This window comes from Berghia stephanieae, chromosome 15 (assembly GCF_034508935.2).
Source record: "Berghia stephanieae isolate SIO BIC M18660-M18661 chromosome 15, UCSD_Bste_1.3, whole genome shotgun sequence".
NCBI classification, from domain to species: domain Eukaryota; kingdom Metazoa; phylum Mollusca; class Gastropoda; order Nudibranchia; family Aeolidiidae; genus Berghia; species Berghia stephanieae.
The window spans coordinates 16,823,246-16,842,981 of record NC_088374.1 but is presented as its reverse complement, the minus strand read 5'-3'; the positions used below and the strand labels follow the sequence as shown (position 1 = coordinate 16,842,981).

Below are 19,736 nucleotides of genomic sequence, written 5' to 3'. Positions count from 1 at the left end.
GCAGGCAGCAGTGGGGAGTGAATCTGGGATTCGGACACCGATGAGGATTGAACCTGGGACTGCGAGAGGTTCATACCAGTGGACAGGGAGCTCAGAATGTACTTTTATTTCAAAACTTACCGATATTGTCAAAAGTTATGGGAAGTGGGCACCATTGGGCAATGAACCGGGACTCAGGGAAGTGCACACCGGTTGGGAGTGAACCTGGGACTGTGAGAAGAGGTTAACAGTGGAAATGAACCTGGGACTATGGAAGATGGATACCAGTGAGAAATGAAGCCGGACTATGGGAGGTGGGTACTAGACGAGAATGAAGCAATTACATTTTTACGAAACCCGCCAAAAGCTGTCGAAAAACCATAGACTTAGGTTTACTCCCCAATAGTGTACACTTCCCTGAGTCTCGGGTTCACTCCCCCACTGTTGCCTACTTTCTTTCCATAACTTTGTCGGATATTGCCGGGTTTCATAAAAAAAAGTAATTGCTTTTTTTTTACGAAACCCAGTCCCAGGTTCACTCCCCACTGTTGCCTACTTCCTGGCGTGTTTCGTAAAAAAAGAAACACCTCTAAAAATACCACGTGTATTCAGTAAATAGATGTCAATTGTAGTCTAATATTCAGTATCTATTTAAATTATCATTATTATTATTATTATTATTATTATTATTATTATTTATTATTATTATTATTATTATTATTATTATTATTATTATTATTATTATTATTTTTATTATTATTATTATTATTATTATTATTATTATTATTATTATCATTATATTATTATTATTATTATTATTATTATTATTATTATTATATTATTATTATTATTATCATTATTATTATTATCATTATTATTATTATTATTATTATTATTATTATTATTATTATTATTATTATTATTATTATCGCGTAAATTTTAATATAATACGGCAATTAATTCACGGAAGTACATCGCTCAATTAAAAATGGCAGAAAGTCTGGCCACATATTTATAATGAATCGGGTTTGTCTTAGATGACCAAACAAACAAACAAACAAACAAACAACAACAACAACAACAACAACAACAACAACAACAACAAATGAGACAAACAGAAAAATCAAGATTTTTAAAAAGTAATAAACAAGAGAAGAGCACATCAATGAAAAACAACGAGATTATAACACATAAAAGATATTCGTAATAAATCGATAACTGATTAAATTACTCCAACTACTTGATTAAAAAAAATAATAAACATAATAATAATGATGATGATGACGATTACAACAATAATAATAATGATAATAATAATAATTATTATAATAATAATAATAATAATAATAATAATAATAATATAATAATAATAATAATAATAATAATAATAATAATAATAATAATAATAATAATAATAATAATAATAATAATAATAATACTAGTATAATATCAACATTAAAGCATATTACAAGCAAATAAAATTATTAAAACAAAAGTTTAAAAAATATCAATAGACAGAAGGAATTTTTAAAATATTGGGGAAAAAAAAAGTTATCCCAGCCGGGATTTGAACTCTCGAACCTTAAGCTCAGAGTCAAACAGCTTATATCCACCAAGACATGGTGTCACTTAACATTTGGTGACATTTAATCATGTCTATTTAGACATTTAAAAATGTATTTGAATGCCACTCTTACTTTGATATTTTGAACTAGATATGTTAATTGCACAATAGCAGAAATTTAAAAATTACGATCAAAATATTTTTACAACTTTGAATCGGGCTGTCAGTTACTGCACATGTTCAATCTGGAAGGAGGTCAGCAGTTTATTTACATTCAACCGAGATTGTCGCACTTTTCACTCTCTCTATAAAAAAGAGTTCCTTGTGGATACTGAATAGTGGAAAAGCACTATTCAGTATCTGATAACAAGATATGAAGTGAGTAGAAAAGTGCCAGAAGACAATAGAGAATAAAAATTTTTTCGCGGCGGTGGCGGGGTTTGAACCTGCGACCTTATTGGTACGACAACTCCGCCTGGCAGGTGAGAGCGTGGCTCTACCGTGTGAGCTATCCACGAACACAAAATATTCGTTTCAAACCCAAAGTCATTTCTAGATCCCTCTCTCACCCACTTCTTGAGATCGCCGATTCGTTCGCCACCATCGCGAAGTAATTTTGACCAGCAGTTAAGCTTAATAGCCAATATTCTCATCACAAACATATAACATAGAAACGATTGAGACATTGAGTATGCTCCGGTGTATGGGGTGAATTTTTAATTCAGAAAAGCGAGTGGAGCAGGCACTTATGTTGGTAACAACAAGATATGAAGTGAGTAGAAAAGTGCCAGAAGACAATAGAGAATAAAAATTTTTTCGCGGCGGTGGCGGGGTTTGAACCTGCGACCTTATTGGTACGACAACTCCGCCTGGCAGGTGAGAGCGTGGCTCTACCGTGTGAGCTATCCACGAACACAAAATATTCGTTTCAAACCCAAAGTCATTTCTAGATCCCTCTCTCACCCACTTCTTGAGATCGCCGATTCGTTCGCCACCATCGCGAAGTAATTTTGACCAGCAGTTAAGCTTAATAGCCAATATTCTCATCACAAACATATAACATAGAAACGATTGAGACATTGAGTATGCTCCGGTGTATGGGGTGAATTTTTAATTCAGAAAAGCGAGTGGAGCAGGCACTTATGTTGGTAACAACAAGATATGAAGTGAGTAGAAAAGTGCCAGAAGACAATAGAGAATAAAAATTTTTTCGCGGCGGTGGCGGGGTTTGAACCTGCGACCTTATTGGTACGACAACTCCGCCTGGCAGGTGAGAGCGTGGCTCTACCGTGTGAGCTATCCACGAACACAAAATATTCGTTTCAAACCCAAAGTCATTTCTAGATCCCTCTCTCACCCACTTCTTGAGATCGCCGATTCGTTCGCCACCATCGCGAAGTAATTTTGACCAGCAGTTAAGCTTAATAGCCAATATTCTCATCACAAACATATAACATAGAAACGATTGAGACATTGAGTATGCTCCGGTGTATGGGGTGAATTTTTAATTCAGGAAAGCGAGTGGAGCAGGCACTTATGTTGGTAACAACAAGATATGAAGTGAGTAGAAAAGTGCCAGAAGACAATAGACAATACTGAATAACCACTTCCATAATAATAATAGAACTTACAAGACACAAGCTGCTCACGTATTATTTTTATTATATCCAGCACTGAGTGGTATTCAAATCAAATTGATTGTATGAAAATATAACAAACAAAACCGGGTGAAAAGAAATCTCACTGACAATCAAGTCCAGGCATTGGAGCAAGTGAAGTGAGTTGTTCGAAAGAAAGTTGATATTGAGAGGCACTCAGATACTCAGTTGTTTGATTTTAATTCACTATTTTGATAAAATCAACTCAAAACACCCTTTTCCCGCTTGAAAAATATCTTATCAGTTTCTCTGCTGCAAATGGTTCCAGTTTCAGTCAGGGATATTTTTCTGTGAATATGTGAGTCAACTGTGACTTGACTTGACTTCTGGCCTCCAGTCTCCAGACTAAATCTAAACTGTCCAAACCTGCATCTCGGGACGATCGGGACAGGTTGCAGGGAGAAATTCAGTAAGCTCCGGACTTATATTAATGTCCTCGCACTAAGTGAAACAACCCAAGTATTCCTTTAACTATCACTTGCCCTGAAACTGAAACTGAGAAAAAAAACATAACCAAGTAGCCAAGTACCTTTTTCTACATTCTAGTCTAGAGGTGAGCCGGTAGAATTGACATTTTATTTAGCTCCTTTAAATTTTAAGTTGTCATTCATACATTTAGATAGAAACAGAAAAATACTTAACGTCTACGTCAAAAGCAGTTTAGATTTGAAGAGATGTTTTCTATTCTATAAAAACAAAAAACATTCGGTACTTAGTCTAGTCTAGAGAGCCTCGCCTTTGGCCTACCAACCTCCGCTGCACGTCCAACTCGCCTTGAGCATGCATTCACGTAAAATATAAAGATTTTTTAAAAAAACCTACCTCTGTTTAAAAAACTAGCATCTTTCACCTTTCTAAGAAACATTTTGATTTTTCAGAACTTTAGTTCGTTAAAAAAATACCGGCCAATCTGACCCGTTGAGTCGAATGAAAACGAAATCTTGTTGTTTACACGGTTCAAAGGAAATGCCGTAAATAAGCTTTCATGGACTTCCTGTGTTGTTTTTACAGTGTCACGTGACCGTTTTGAGAAATTTGTCGTCTGCTACAAATAATTAGAATTAGACAGGTAGGGGGTAGATATTTTCGTTGGAGCAGAGAAAAAGTGAGTATTATTTCTTGGACTTGTAGAGAGGCCTAGGGTCCACCAGCAGTCAAGTTGATTGAATAAAAGAAAAAAAGGCCTTTTTTATCCGCCGCCACCACCACCATGAGAGGAGGGTGAGGGGGGGGGGGAGGGGGGTGTTGCATGAAGACGAAAGGGAGACGTGTCGCTTGGTGACCTTGTGTGACGTAGAGCATCTCAAGGATGCTGGCAGCAGTTGCAGGTGTTCTTAACCCCTTAACGGCGAAGCTAATTTTTTGCTTTTAGATAATAGTTTGCTTTTATCTTTATTATTGTTAACGGGGAATACAGCGTTTCCACCAAGAGAGCAGTCAGATTATCGCAACTCGGACTTCAATTGTCTATAATCGTTTTGCCGTTACTTGTCTTTTGATGATAGAAGATTTGGTGTTAGGTCAAAGATCGAATTTCGCCGCTAAAAGGTTGCATTGCTACTGGATTTGCTCCCCCCCCCCCCCACCTTTTTTTTTCTTATTTTTTTCACCTTAGTATTGTTGATTGCTATTTCCTTTTTTATGATTAGCAAGTGCCGTAGGAGTCTCACAGGATGCAGGAGTACTGCAATTAACCCTTTGCCAGTGACACTGATTTTTTTTGTTTTCAAATAAGTCTTCATTTATATTATTTTTTAACGCAGAAAAACAAAAAACAAACGTTTCCACCATAAGAGCAGTAAGAATATTGATAAAAAGCGCTTTGAGCACGTTGGGTGGATATTGCCCTATATAAAAGCTCATGTTTTTAAATTGTATTTTGTTTTTTTTGTCTTTTGATGAAAACGGTAAGATTTCATTTTTGGTCCAAGTAAGATTGATATTCGCCTTTAAAAGGTTAAGTTGTTTTTTTTTTTTTTTTTTAGGTTTTTTTTTTTTCAAATGCCTAGTGAGAGAGAAAAAAAAAACAATCATACATGTATCTGCAAACAGCAGAACGTTTTCATTTTACAATGAGATGGGAAGGGGAAGGGATAACATTATGACGAGAGAGAGGGAGAGAGAGAGAGAGAGAGAGAGAGAGAGAGAGAGAGAGAGAGAGAGAGAGAGAGAGAGAGGAGAGAGAGAGAGAGATGGGCGGGGGAATGGGGGGGGGGGGGGGGGATAGTAAGGGGGAATGGGAAAAGATGAAAGAAACAATGGGTTGCCTGAGGAGGTAGATCAAAGGAATGTTACAGGGGTGTTCACGGAGCGTACTTCGTGAAACTTTAACCTTTTACAGTGACAGTTTTTTTCTGCAGATTGCTTATGCAGAATAAATCGTTTCCACCAAGAGAGCAGTAGTAAGTATATTTCGACTCGGGCTTCAATTAAACTATAAATCGCAAAGCTTGTCTTTTAATGATAACATTAAGACTAAGATCTGGAGTTTGGGGAGTGTAAGATGGAATCTCGCCAATAATGGTTAAAATTGTTTTGATTTTTAAAAACATAACACACACACACACACGAGCGCACGCGGTCACGACAGCGAGGACCATCTATTGCATGTGTTGCAACGGTAAATCAGTTTACGTGTACGTAGATCCTGAGGCGAGATGCCCCGTTACCGTGTATGCACCCCCCCCCCCCCAAAAAAAAAGAAAGACACACACACACACGCGCACACACACACACACACACACACACGCACGCAGTCTCGCATCCGCTACGAACTAATTTTGCGCACCAATTTTTACTGCACTAATGCACCAAATTGCATTTGGTTTGGCCACTTGGCCTCCTGTAACCAACTTTTTGGCTTCCTCTGACTTTCCCCGTTATATCGTTTTACTCTGGTACCGGTAAAACTTAAATTATTTGGCAATCTAAATATCTAAATGCAACACGTGCTAACGCCACAGATTGCATTTGCTAATGCTTCTATATATACGAATTTTCCTTATCCTATCTAAATTGTTTAACAAATCTAAAGAGTTTTCGCGAGGCTAAGGTGGGTTTGGTGGTATTTGGGCTCCTGCCGAGGAATCTGGCCTCTTTCTATAGCTAGTTTGGTCTCTTACTCAAAAATGATCTGGCAACCCTGCCTGGCTAGGCGGAACCTTGATAACAGAAACGGGGCCCACACGATTTCGTGAGGAATTAATCATGAAAACAATTAGGATATAATTTCAACACAACTTTTGAAATTCATCAAGGATTGTCCATTACCGAATGTTTTTTGATAGAAAACAAATGCATCTTCAAATCTAAACTGCTTTTGACGGTAAGCGGTAAGTTTTTATTTATTTTTCTGTCCAAACGAATGATTTGTCCTGGTTATAGAAGCTAAGTATTGGTAACACCGGCTCAGCTCTCTAGGTACTTTGGTAAAGTCCATATGGCTGATAAAAAGTGGCCTAGTGGCTGTGACTGTGACCCGATTTTTTGGACTTTTGAGTGATGTCTCAGAAAATGTTCCATAGATTTTTTGTAGAAAGGAATTACCCAATCGTAATGTGTTTGTCTAAATCAATGCCAATTTAGATTTTTTGAGCGTGGATAACATAGGGTATACTTTAGCTTTGGATAAACAAAAAGTTAGCAAGTTTTAAACAAAATTATAGTGAGGGCACACGATTGAACATCTTACTTTTAAATAAAATTTAATTCAGGGCAAAGTTGTATACCGCATCCATGAAATTCATTTCAGAAAAATTCTAACTCAAATCTTACGGCCATTTTAGGCCAGTTTTGAAATCCAAATGGTGGTCACAGTCACCTTCCCATCTCATGGTAAAATGAAAACTTTCTGCTCAATTTGCAAATACATGTCTACTAGGCTAGGATTGAAAACCAGGACATCGGGTAATGGGTGTCTAATGCCAAAGTATATATTCTCAGTTTGGCCAATTTAGTCACGCATGTGGCAACCCAGCTACTTGTGTTCTGCCTATAACACACAAAAAGTGGGATTGTTGGGGGTGGGTACGAAAGAAATCAAGGTCATAAGTTACCGTGCACTAGAGCTGTATCGGGAATTGGTTTCTGAGGGTCTTGCAAATACCAATACTTTTATGGAAAGGTCTTTCGAACTCCCAAGACGCTCGGTTTGTTTTGCTATTGTCGTGAATAGATTTTTACATCTCATTCACGATGAGAAATAAAATAAATAAATAATATGCACGAGGCATGTATCTCCACCGAAGTGGGTAGTTACGCGATTAGTCCGGGTATGTTCGTCCGGTAGAAGAAACAGAGTCAACACTTGAATTTCAATCAAATATCCATTATCCGTTTCGTAGTAAAAAGAGCTTGTAAAATGAAGGCAACCCCGTTTTTATACCCCTTGTGACGTCACAAACTCACGGGAAGAAACAACACACAACAGTGAATGGAACTCACTATGACACCCAAGGTTACCCAGCATGAGAACAATTCTCAACAACAACTTAATAGCCAAACAACAAACTGGAGCACATTGAAACATAATAATAAATACATTCCTACACTATCTTGGCACAAACAAAACCAAGATGTCTTTGTGACCTAGGTGTATCCTTTTGTGTGTGCAAGACATGCAGGGTACAGCGATAGCTTGCCAGTCAGAAAAAACCCCCCAAAAGACTTAACCTTTCAAAGGAGAATATTACTGTTTTCATCAAAAGACAAGTAACAGCAAAACGATTATAGATAATTGAAGTCTGAATCGCGACACCCTGACTGCTCTCTCGGTGGAAATGGTGGTCTCCCTCCGATAATAATTTTTTAAAAAATCCCCTCTTTAGGCTTGCTGTGAAACTACGGAAGTCGTTCCAACAAATAGATTTTCACAAATAAAAATCAATAAATTGAATTCCAAAATCTTATTTAAAAAAAAAAGAAAAAGTCCAAGGAATCAAACCGTTGATCGGCTTTGGCGAGCAGCAAGTTTTGTGCAGGCCATTGAACCAAGATGACCCTTGACCATGACATAAGAGTGCAAAATTTTGTTTATGGGATGATATTGACAGTTCCCGTAAATGACAATGTTGATAAGAGTTCTTATCACCTAGGCTAAGAAAAACGTTAATATTTTTAAAAAATAATAATAGAAACACGAGTCTCATCGTAGCCAATTTTGGTTCATTTGGCCACACACATGACCATCTGGTAATCCTGTTGGGATTCAGAGGCTTGTCTCATAGGCGAGCTATAGCTCGCCAGTGAGACAATTTGTCCCGATCCACCAGATGGTGCCACCAGTCTTTGGCAATGGCTCGCCTGTGAGACGGAGTGCTCGCCAAATCCGTGGCTAAAATGGCGACGTGGTCACGTGATGCTTTTTATCGATACCAAAATAGTATTGACATTGGGTTAAACTAGATAAAATGGCCTTTTTAGAATATTTGACATCTATATTTGGAGTTAAAATGGAAGAAATAAAGGATTTGATAAATTTAGAGTATGGCAGTACCTATGTGTCCTCCATGGGTGAACTATCGCTGTAAATAATTAAATATATTGACTACTGTCTCGAGTATTATTGGTATCGATATAATTTTTCCGCCAAAACTAAACAAGAAAAAGGAGTGGAGTTGCCTCGATAATAGGTAGCTACTAGCTAGAGTAGGTAAAGCAAAACTGAAACGTGAAAGGAACATGGTCAATGGCATCAAGATGAAGAGTAAGTTTAAGCTGACGGTAAAATAATTAAGTCGGAGGACTTTTCATCCTCCTTAGTCTTAGCGTATTCAAATCTGTCACCTCCACCCCTAGGAACGATGCTTTTTTCCTTTTTTCTATTATTGGAGTTTGAGGATGTTAGCGTAAAAAACAAACAAAACAAAAAGAAAACCGCGTCTATCTTCTTAGCACATCATCACTCTGACTCTCTTCTCCACTTGTATTGCAACTAAATCTACACATGAAAAGGGAGATCTTATTAGCGGTTATGGCTATAGACTTTCATATGTCCACCAATAAATATTAACTAAAGTTTCATAGAGAGAGAGGCTTGGAGTTGAGTAGGAGAGGAGACTAGGAGGCGGAGGGAGATCAAAATCTTGGTCCCTGGCCAATTTTGGCTTCCTAACCTAATGACAATGTAAAACCGTATTTTCGTTTATGGAACTGTTTCTCTTTATGTTGAAGAGGCGAGTTTGATTTTTTTTAAAATTCTATTTATTACTTGTTTGGTTTTGCTGCGATTCAAGTTCAAATTCATATTTTCTTTTTTTTTTTAAACTGGCTTAGCAATGGCAATAATAATACTACCCTGCCCCTCCCCCTCCTCCAGAAAGGTGAATGAAAATGTAAGCGAATTTTTGAAATTAAGAGAAAATTGAAGAACAAAAGAATGAAAACTAAAAAGGTGAGTCCTTCAGAAAGCTCCTAGTGCCAAGGGAAACAACTCAAATATTCCCTCGATTAAGCCTAAGAATAAATATAACTATAACCTAGTACCTTTAACCCTAATACTAGGAAAAACAAACACCCAAACACCTTTACTAAAAAAAATCCGATCTCGACCTAAACCTAATATTATTATTATTAGTTTTGCATGTTTTTTCTGCTAATTTGCAAATGACATTTACAATAACAACAAAATACAAGTGACATGCAGTTCTTTTTGTGGATTCTGTTTTTCTATTTCTTCTTAATAACATAATTTGTATTGGATATCTCCACAGGTCAGATGGATCTGTAGTGTAGTGAGTAGTGGTGAAGTTGTTTGACCCTGAACTGGAAGGTCCCGGGTTCAAATCACTTGATTCAACGGGTGATTGAATTACCCTTAATTTAAGGAAGGTTTGCAAGTTACTATTATTATATTTATATGAATCTGTAAAAATAGTTTTATAATTTTTAGATTGGCCAGTAATTCTGTGCTCGTTGACAAATATGTGGGCTGTACAGAAAAAAATTTGAACCCTGCTTTTATATGTGTGACTTACACATTGGGCAGGCATGACAATTTGAATGATGGGTTTTGACTGGAATGCGTTTTTTATTTAGTGATTTTGTATTCTGGCACTGTGCTATTATCTTTGTTTTGGTGGTCTAACTGGATTTTACGTCATGTATTCATGTTTTAACTGTCTGTTATTGGCTAAAGTTGGTTGATCATATGACCAAGAACAAACTATTCAGCAAAGATCAACATGGTTTCATGGCGGGAAGGTCTACAGTAACAAACCTACTTGAAACAATGGATGACTGGACGAGAGACCTGGAATTAGGCAACAATTTAGATGTCATATACCTCGACTTCAGAAAGGCATTTGTCAAAGTTCCACACTGGCGCCTAATCAGGAAATTGGAACAGTATCAAATTAATGATCAGACAGTCAAATGGGTCAGAGATTTCCTCAAAGATAGAAGACAAAAAGTGATAGTGAATGGAACAGCATCAACGGAGAGACTGGTAACAAGTGGAGTTTCACAAGGAAGTGTACTGGGACCAGTTCTCTTCCTGATTTATATCAATGACTTGCCAGACAATCTATCATCTAAATGTAAAATCTTTGCCGATGATACTAAGCTCTATGGAGTAGCTAATACAGAAGAAGAAAGAAACACCTTACAACAAGATTTGAAAAAGCTTCAAGAATGGTCCGAAATATGGCAGATGGAGTTCAATGTAGATAAATGTGCAGTTCTTCACCTAGGAAAAAACAACAGAGAAGCAAACTATATAATGAAAGAAAAACCCCTGCAGAAATCCAATGGGGAAAAAGACCTAGGAGTATTTATTGATAGGAAGCTAAACTTCAAGAAGCAAATTCAAGATGTTCAATCTAAGGCTAGTAAAACACTCGGAATAGTGAAAAGAAATTTCAAGAATCTGAAAACAAAACACATGACTACCATCTACAAGACTATGGTTAGATCAAAGCTGCATATGGTATCCGAAGTTTGAGGGAGACAAAGCCTGTTGAAAGAAAAAACCTACTGTGAGAGATTGAAAGAATTAAATCTCCCGACCTTAGATTACAGGAGAAGAAGGGGAGATATGATCCAAACATATAAAATAGTAAAGGGAATAGACAGGGTAGAGGCAGGATTCCTTAAACCAAACAAGAACATTCAGACACGAGGAAACAGCAAGAAACTGAAAAAAGAACGTTTTAAAACAAATGAAAGAAGGAACTTTTTTTCATCTAGAATTGTAAATAACTGGAATAAACTGCAAGAAACCACAGTATCAGCAAAAAAATTTGAATAAATTCAAAGCAGAGTTGGAGATAAGCAACACCCTAGGAAACAAGTTCAATTATAAAAATTGGTCCAATCATTAATAGATGAGGAGGAGCGAAGGAGACTACACCAAGTCTAAAAGCTCTATACAGAGGTATCCAGGTAAAGGAGGGTTTTGAACTCGAATGTCCCTTGTTTAGTGTTTTGCTCTTTTTACATTTTATGTAGGCATCCTGCATATATATTGTAGATGTTATAACATTCAGTTTTGTACATTACTATTAATGTTGATTAATCTAAATTTCAGATGGCATTCCAGTATCTGTAGTGGTGTTCGTGTTCAGCCTGGCAGCACCAAAGATGGGCAACTTAAAGGTTAAAGGGTCAGGGCCATGATTCAGCTTTAACTATAAAATCATTTCCTGGACATATTTGAGTGAGTAGAAATCCCATTAACCTAACCTGACCCCAAAAAATGTGACCAATCTCAATGAAGCAGTATTATTTCGGGGTGACGCTTCGGAAGTTAATATTATAAGATCATTGAAATCTTGCATTTATTATTAAATTTTTTAAATTTTCTATTGCTGTTGCACGAGCTTGAGGTGCATGCACTGGGACTGAGTTCGAAGTTGCAGGTATTAAAGAATATTACTATTACACTCCTCTCAATGGTTTCATCTGTTAGTATTTTTATTTATTTATTATAATTTTTTTTTACAATAATTGGTTCTCAAAGTTGACAAATCCTCATTTTTATTTTTATATTATTGTTACTCTCAGGCAAATGAGCAATGAATAAATGGTCACAACACTAAACTTGGGAAAGTCGATGCAGTCAGGACGAATAATTTCTGAGCGCTGCCTAGCAGGTAACTATATATCGCTCTAATCGAGCGACATCTAATGCCTGCTAAAATAAAATAGTGTATGGATGTATGTTTCATTCCAATGGCATATGGCAGAGATATTGTTTAATTAATTGTTTGTTGATGTACTTAGATAATAAAGCACAAAGGTGATTTTCTGCACTTCTGACTGTGCATCTTCACAGATCAAATCTGGACTTGCGTTGTGCTAGTGCAGTCCATAGTTTTCGTTGTTATTGGGGAGTGCTTTAGTCATCTTGGAAATAATGTCCCAAAAGTTGTGTCATCTGCATGTGTATGACGATTTTCTATTTATAAACAAGAGTGCCGATGGTTTTCCTCGGATCTGCGGAAATCCGCGGTTTTGTAGTTTAGAGGAGGAATTTCCTCCTTTTTAAAATTACAATTTCTCAAAACAATGTGAGAGTTGATGTGTGGTGGAACACACAGGTGCAGTTTTCCACTCTCCAGAAGTTAGCTAGAGTATCAATGATAGTCTATCATCTCAATTGCTCTAAAAGTGGGGTTTAGTGCAGTAGAAATGGGGCAATCGTTCAACATTTTCCTACTTTTTCACTTTTTGTCACCACCAGCACTGAAACAAACAAAAATTCTGGGCTTTATTACACATGGTGCTTGAGTTTTTCATCAAATTTCTTTGACGCATTGATCAATGATTCAGTGTTCGATTTGGATTGATAGCCTATCAGAAGATTTTCAAAGTAATCTTGTGTTCCTCTGCTTGGGTTTCAACAAGGGTATCTCAGCTGTAAAGCCTTTTTTATTCCACTTTGGCAAGAATGATTGAAATTTGAGTTAATCTGTTTTTGTCATGGGTGTATTTTTCTAGAATTCGAATGATGGATTGGTGGTCCCAATCTAAAGTAGTCAGGATTAATCTCAATAGATTAATAGACTGCTCATTTATTTAGCACTTATCAATCTAGGGGGATCTTTGGCTCCATATTTCCAAGCCTTGTTTACACCACCATTTGTACATCGTCACCTCTTGGTTATTCATGAATAAATGCTGATTTCTCTAGATTACTTTCGTTATTAACCTATTGCCATTTTTTTTTTCCTCAGATGCTTGTCCCTATCCTAGTACCAGACATTTTACTGATGAACAGCGAGCTGTTCCTGCTCAGAAAAATATAGATCACAAGAATGCCACATATAGTGTGGTCATGAGTGGACAACCATCTTTGATGGAAGGAATAAGGAGCTTCATGGGTTATCAGAGGTTTTTCAACACTGCTTACTCATTTGAATTTCAACACTAACAGGAGATGATTCGTTCTGTACTGTAGATGAAGTTTGTGATTCAATCAAAACGTTATATGTTGTGTACAAAGTTAAAACCATCATCTTGGACATGGAATTGTGCAAAGTTGACTCAAGGAGTTGTTACCTAACACCAGCATAGTCCTGTGTCAGTTCCTTGTTCATCAGCATTTCACAATAAAAAGCTTTGAGGACTTGATTCTGAAAGGAGAGAAGAGATTTTAAAAGCATGTGTTGTTGTAACTCAGTAGAACAGTACAATGATTTAAAACTTGGTTTTTTATTTAGACGTTGGCTATTTTTATAGACAATTGAACTCCTTGTTACTCTGTTGGATTTGATGTTTTCATCGGGAGTTGGGAACTTTTGGAAATTCAACAAGTTTAATTGTAAAGCATTTGTTCTCAGCAGGAGGTCAGGATTTGTAAAGATGGGAGGACAGTGCTAGCAGCTTAATTGGAAAAGCATTAACCCCCTCAGTGAGTGGCCTCCATAATTGGAACATGTCAACAACTACACATCGTTTATATTACAGTAGCTGTGTATATTGTAATTCATAGCATCTTTAATGTATTTTGTCTTTCGTTTGTTTTTTCGACATTTGACATTATGTTTTTGGTAGGGATGGAAAATGGGGGAGAGTGAGTATGACCACAAATTTATATGGCATGTTGATGTACTGCTTGGTGATTTAAAGACGCATGAATCCTGTACAATAAATTACAACACATTTTAATCAGTGCTGTATTCCTCATCGTCTGGGTGGGGTTCCTGACCTCCCATAGTGGGCAGGGAGGTATTTGCTGCGTCTTCTATGCCCCTGTTTTCCAATTGCATTCTGTCTTTGTCTTGGAATGAGATTATTTAGTTTTAATTTAAACATATGGTTTGCACACATTTGAGTGTATTCCTCTTAGTGCCATCTTATGCTGGTGTGCAGTGAAACATTTAGAATCTCAAAGTACTGAGATAGTGTGCTCTTGGAATCTACATCTGTTCCCTATTTGAACCCTTTCCCTTTGTCATACTTTTTCCTTAAGTCCTTTGAATTGTACATCTAGAATGTTTTTATTATCCAATGTTCATCCTTTTTACTGGCGCTGATATGACCTAAATGTGTTTTTTCAAGCGCCGTAAACCCTTGAAAACATAAAAATTCCTCTTCAACAGAAACAATTGTGTCATTACATGAGCTTTCATTAACTATATAACAGGTAATGGGCGGTGATAGACTCAAATGTCATTGTTAGTTAATGTACTTTCTTTCGCTTGGTGAAGTTATGAGAAAATTCCATTTGCGGGTGGTTGGATGGGAGCATCACCCTTGAATCATATACCTATGATGTTCGCATGGGTGTACGATCCGATAGTGATGTCGTTTCTTCTTCTCTTTACTGCCTATCCTGCTTCTTTGGTTTGTGATTGTATTTTTGACAGGGGATATTTTTTTTTTCTGTAAATCTTCTGCCTGTTTGTTCTTAGTTATTTATAGTTTAGCTTATATCTTTAGGTTATGATTTTGATTTACATTTGTACTATTTTTGTTAGATTGCTTGTTTTTTTGTTTCAGCGGTCTCTCATATAACTTCATTTGTGTTGGAAGAGACCTAAAGCAATAAACAAACAAAAAAATTCCATTTTTGCTCGTGTCAATATGGCTCGGTATATATTTGATCACCTGGAATTAAGCGACTTCTGAAAATATGGCGTTCCAATTATTGGCTTGGGCTGTATATGTTATAATTATTCTTTGACATTTTTTACAATTTAGTGATAATTACCTTTTAAGGATTTTACGTCACTTGCGACACATTTAGCATGGTTCCAAGTCAAGGTTATTTCAGCGCCAGTAAAAAGGAAAAGATGTGTAGTCTTATGCATTTTTGCTCTGGCATTTACGCATTTATTTTTTATAGTGTTCTTAAACACTTTAATCAGTTTGTTGACCTGGACGTTCATATCGGGAGTTCAGTATAGTATTATCTGGTTGGGTTATATTAGATTTAAAAGTGGATACTATTTATAGTGTCTATAAAGAGTAAATTTAAATTATCTATTAATACAACACTGGTATGGTCTATTTGCCTATTATCAAATTTAGTGCTCTATTTTCGATTTTGCAACTTTGTACGCATTTTTAAAAAATCTTTTGGATCTCCATTGTATACAACACTGAACTATTCATAGTGGGCAGGGAGGTCTTACTGTGTCTTCTTGTAAAGTGCTTTTAGCACATTAGTGGATATTGCTCTATATAAAAGCTCATTTAAAAAATAAATTCTATCCCCCTGTATCTGTTTTCCAACTTGCTTTCTGTCTTTGTCTTGGAATGAGATTACTTGGTTTTGTCCTCGTCCTGGCCGGGTGCCCTGGCTGAGAGGGGAAACAGTCAAATGTATAGTTAGTTTTAGGAGATGATTTTTTTTTTCATTGTAAATCATCTCTCTGTTATAACTGTATTATGTTGTCTTTATGTTATATATATGATTTGTAAAACATTTTGAGTGTATTCCTATTAGAGTGGGAACCTGTGCTGGTGTCTGGATGAGACTTTTAGGTGATCTCAAACTAAGTACTTTGATAATGTGCTCTTGGAATATACATCTGTTTCCTGTTTGAACCAATCTCCTTTGTCTTACCTTCTCCTGGGTACTTTAATTGTCATTCTAGAACTTTTTTTGCTCTCCCATTTTCTTCATTTATACTGGCGCTGAAATGACCTAACTTTGACCCATGCTAAATGTGTTGAAAGTGGCATAAAACCCTTAACAGCAAAATTGTCTGACTTTATCTCGTGTGCTTTCAATTGAAAATCTTGAATTCTTTGACAATCCCATATTATTCTTCACACAGCTATTCATAAATGTGTAGTATAATTTTGGACAAACATGAATGTGAAATTGAAAATACTATAGACTTAGAGCTGTCAAAGATTACTGAGAAAATTGTCGATGTTGGGAGTGCCTGACAAAATTATTGAAAATGTTTGTGTTCAATTAGAAATATAAATTGTTTTTTATTGAGAGGCGCATGTGAGTCTATTCAGCAACCCTTTTCTTAGTAATGATCTTTCATGGTTTAGTTTGTAGATGTACATTCGTGGTTGTACCGTGTTACTAATTTATACAGCATTACTACCACAGGTTACAATGGTGTTTCTGGGTGGGGTTCCTACCTCCCATAGCGGGCAGGGAGGTACTTGCTGTGTCTTTTATCCCCTCTTATCTGTTTTCCAATTGCTTTCTGTCTTATTCTTGGAATGAGATTGTTTGGTTTTGTCCTGACCTTGGTCAGAGTCCTTGGCTGAGAGGGAAACAGTCGAATGTATAGTTATAGTTTTGGGAGATGATATTTTTTTCCTTGTAAATCATCTCTCTGTTGTTATGCATTGTATTATGTTTAGTTTACACATTATATTATATGATTGGTAAACATTTGAGTGTATTCCTCTTAGTTGGGACCTGTGCTTGTGTCTGGATGAGACTTTTACTGATCTCAAACTAAGTACTTTGATAGTGTGCTTTTGGAATCTACACCGGTTTCTTTTTTTAACCACTTCCCCTTTTTCTTCCCTTTTCTCGGATGCTTTATTGTAATTCTATAACTTTTTACTTTCCCATTTTCTTTCTTTTTTACTGGTGCTGATATGACCTTAATTTGTTGCAAGCGCCTTAAAAACAAAAACAAACAATGGTGTTTAATTGGGAATTTTACATTTCTAATTTTAGCCTACCTGCCAAGTATCCATATTGGGCAGGGAGGTACTTACTGTGTCCTCTATCCCCTATATCTGTTTTCCAACATGCTTTTTGTTTTTGGATGAGCTTAATTGGTGTTGTTCTGATCCTGGCTGGGAGGGAAACAGTCAAATGTATAGTTAGTTTTGGGAGATGATGTGTCTTTTGTCTTGCAACCCATCTCTCTGTTATACACTGTATTATGTTTTATTTACGTCTAATAATTTGTAAACATTTGAGTGCATTCCTAATATTGGGGACCTGTGTTTGTGTATGGATGAGACTTTTTGGTGATCTCAAACTTAGTACTTTGATAGTGTGCTCTTGGAATCTACATCTGTTTTCTATTTGAACCAATTCCCATTTGTCTTACCTTTTCTCGGGTGCTTTAATTGTAATTTTAGAACTTTTTACTCTTACATTCTCTTTCTTTTCACCTGCGCTGATATGACCTTAATGTGTTGCAAACCCTTAAAAACAAACAAAAAATAGTTCGTGAGAAGCTTTTGTATGTCCTTTTGCCTGTTCAACCTTCTTTTTTCATGTTTCACTTTTTAATGTACAATATTTGATGAATAAAATACATTTGAACTTTTGCTTGTGTGTTGTACATTTATTTATTTATATTGATATTTTTTTTGCATCCATTTGACTGGATCCTTTTTTATGTTTCTTTGAACTGAAATAAACCCATCCTTTCCTTCCCTCTTCCATTTTGCTGGTGCTAAAGTGTTCTCCCATGGTGGATAGAGAGGTCACTTGCTGGGTCTTCTCTTCTCCATGCCTGTTTTCACTTTCCATGTTGCTCTAGTCTTTCCTTGATCTGGATTGACATTAAGTCTTCAGTTAGTCCTGGCATCCTGGGCGGGGTTCCTGACCTCCCATAGTGGGCAGGGAGATACATACTTACTGCGTTTTCTATCCCCCTATATCTGTTTTCCAACTTGATTTCTGTCTTTGTCTTGGAATGAGATTACTTGTTTTTGTCCTGGCCCTGGCTGTATAGTTAGTTTTGGAAGATTATATTTTTTCCCCTTGTAAATCAATTCTCTGTTATGCACGGTATTATGTTTTGTTTACATATATTATATATATTTGGTAAACATTTGAGTGTATTCCTCTAAGTGGGGACCTGTGCTTGTGTCTGGATGAGACTTTTAGGTGATCTCAAACTAAGTACTTTGATAGTGTGCTCTTGGAATCTACACCTGTTTCCTATTTGAACCAATTCCCCTTCGTCTTACCTTTTCTTGGGTGATTTAATTGTAATTCTACAACTTTTTACTATCCCATTTCCTTCATTTTTACTGGCGCTGATATGACCTTAATGTGTTGCAAGTAGCGCTGTAAAACGTTTAAAAACAACATTAGTGGGATCATGTGCTGGTGTCTGGGTGAGACCTTTAGGTGATCTTAAACTAAGTACTTTGATAGTGTGCTCTTGGAAATTACATGTTTCCTATTTGAACCAATTCCCCTTTGTTGGGTGGTTGGATGGGAGCATCACCCTTGAATCATATACCTATGATGTTCGCATGGGTGTACGATCCGATAGTGATGTCGTTTCTTCTTCTCTTTACTAGCCTCTCCTGCTTCTTTGGTTTGTGATTGTATTTTTGACAGGGGATATTTTTTTTTCTGTAAATCTTCTGCCTGTTTGTCCTTGGTTATTTATAATTTAGCATATGATATCTTTAGGTTATGATTTTGATTTAAATTTGTACTATTTTTGTTAGATTGCTTGTTTTTTTGTTTCAGCGGTCTCTCATATAACCTCAATTGTGTTGGAAGAGACCTAAAGCAACAAACAAACAAAAAAAAACAATTCCCCTTTGTCTTATCTTTTCTTGAGTGGTTTAATTGTAATTCTAGATCTTTTTACTATCCCATTTTCTTCCTTTTTACTGGCGCTGATATGACTTTAATGTGTTGCAAGCGCCGCAAAACCCTTAAAAACAAAAACAGCCCTGGCATGAAATGCTCAATAGCCAATCGTTCTTCGATCAGAAAACTCACGATAACAACAGTTTGAAACATGGTTATGGTCGGACCTATGAAATCGTTTCTGGGCGGAGTTTAGCCATGAGTGACCCCCCTCGTGGATCTTTACCTTGCAGCTGGTGAGGGGGCTTGAGCCACACGGGAGGGCAAAGGTGTAAATCCCTGTTGATCGTCACGAGACCATCCCGGGTATCGAGCCACATGAGCTGCTCGCCCCGGTATGTGACTAAATTTGATCCAACCCGGTGCCCGAATAGCAGCCGCTATCCCGAGCGCCACACTACTTGATATGATGTTTCCAATACAGCACAATCAATGGCGAAGCGGTCTGCCGCCTAGCCAAATAATACCACGTTCGTGTCGCCAGGGTCGTCGGTACGTTCGAAAAGAAAGCAAGCGTCCCTCCACACCTTCGGTTTGCGGCCTG

General features: G+C 36.8%; 1 long non-coding RNA gene across 1 annotated transcript; it reads left to right on the top strand.

Moving 5' to 3' along the window:
• The first annotated feature begins 8,788 nt into the window (after window positions 1-8,788).
• Window positions 8,789-17,904, top strand: LOC144960702 (uncharacterized). Its single transcript, XR_013642927.1, has 5 exons — window positions 8,789-8,905; window positions 9,912-10,029; window positions 11,726-11,854; window positions 12,202-12,290; window positions 13,374-17,904. It is a non-coding gene; the product is annotated as an uncharacterized LOC144960702 (long non-coding RNA).
• The last annotated feature ends 1,832 nt before the right edge of the window (window positions 17,905-19,736 follow it).